The sequence below is a fragment of the Lolium perenne genome, chromosome 6, assembly GCF_019359855.2.
Source record: "Lolium perenne isolate Kyuss_39 chromosome 6, Kyuss_2.0, whole genome shotgun sequence".
Classification (NCBI taxonomy): domain Eukaryota; kingdom Viridiplantae; phylum Streptophyta; class Magnoliopsida; order Poales; family Poaceae; genus Lolium; species Lolium perenne.
In genome coordinates, this window is record NC_067249.2 from 83748024 (window position 1) to 83749608 (window position 1585).

Below are 1585 nucleotides of genomic sequence, written 5' to 3' on the forward strand. Positions count from 1 at the left end.
TCTAAAACCAACTCAGACCGACGAAGGCGACGGAATACGTAAACATAACCTGAGCAATATAATCACAGAATACAAAGCTTGACGAGTAAGATAAATCACACGTTAGCAGCATGAGTGCAGGCTCTTATACCTTGGTGGTGGTAGTGTCATTACGGCGCGGCGACAGGAAGGGTACCTACAGAGGACACGCATAAAATCATATATTTGCTTTTGAAGATGAATCAGATACTACAAATTTTGTACTACAACATAAAACATAAGTTATCATTTGTATATAGTCCAAATACACCTTGCATATAGAAGTAGCAAAGGGAGTGAACTATGAAGAGGCAAACCTGGCATATTATCTCACTGCATCATAAGCAGAATATTTGAACTACATCAGCAAAATAAAGAAGTCAGAATACACATAACAAATGTAAAAAGGGAAAAAATTAGTAATCATTGTATTGCCTAAGTATTATTGGTACAGATTTGAAAATTACTATGATATTAGATGTCAACATTCTCACCTCAAATAGAGTATGACCAGCTGCCAATCCAAGTTCATGACGGAGGTAATGGCGGTCACTCGATGCAGTGACGCTGCTATTCAATAAACCACAAGAAGGCCAAGAAGATAGTTGCTTGTCGTCCTCCATATCCAACAGAAGGGTTCGACATGACCAAAAAGACCTATATCAACATCATTCAGAGGAAGTGATCAACATCACCATAGGGGAACCAATCCTTTTTTTAGCAGCTCACCATGCATAGACCTTTCCATCGTCTGGGTATTGGATCATGGACGAGCTCCTCAAGGCGAGCGCCACCCTGCTCCGTGCGCCCTCATGCATCGTCGTCCTGCTGCGAGCTACTGTGGCCATCCGTCACCCTCCTCCGGGACTGTGGTGACCCGGCATACCACTGCATGGTGTAGTATGCAAGTCTGATATAACACCAATGAAACACCGTTCCACTAGTATTATATCGCTCAGAGTGGTACAACAGAAACATATGCGGGTCCAAGGCATGTCTATAGAATTACATACAGACTCTGTTACATAAGATCAGCACAGCCTCCTACTTTACAATGAGGTAAATCTGCAAATAACTCCAGAAGAACGACTCGTAGCCTAGTCTTATCACGGACTCTATTTGTAGAGTATTTAACTAACTACAGAGGCTAAGAATAGACTCTAGCTAAATAGGAGCTAGGTTTAGGAAGCTAGTTCCCTTCTATGGCTAAACTAGGTTTTCTCCTTGTTGGACGTGGTATCTGACTCCTCTGAAATGGTCCTGTCTCTTGAAGTAGTTGTTGACTCCTCGGTCTTCGAGTTGCACTGTAGATCCTCCATCGTGGCCTCCATATCTAAGCAGGGGATTTAAGAGTGGGATGAGTACGAGCGTACTCAACAAGTTCATTATAGGAAAGAGGTGTTTAATGCACTAGCTACAGCATTAGACCAGAAAGTCTAATACCAATGCAGGTTTTCATAATCATTTCTTTAAAGGTTGCTTTTATTCAGAAGAACTATGTCCGTCAGCCTTCACCGGTTTACTAGAACTTCATGGAGCTCCTTTCCGGCCGCGTTCGCAGTTCCAT

At 42.5% G+C, this 1585-nt stretch overlaps 1 long non-coding RNA gene across 1 annotated transcript; it reads right to left on the reverse strand.

Moving 5' to 3' along the window:
* Positions 1 to 335: 335 nt before the first annotated feature.
* Positions 336 to 863, reverse strand: LOC127309630 (uncharacterized). Its single transcript, XR_011746512.1, has 3 exons — positions 748 to 863; positions 513 to 675; positions 336 to 376 (listed from the first exon to the last, which is right to left on the reverse strand). It is a non-coding gene; the product is annotated as an uncharacterized lncRNA (long non-coding RNA).
* Between the last annotated feature and the right edge of the window lie 722 nt (positions 864 to 1585).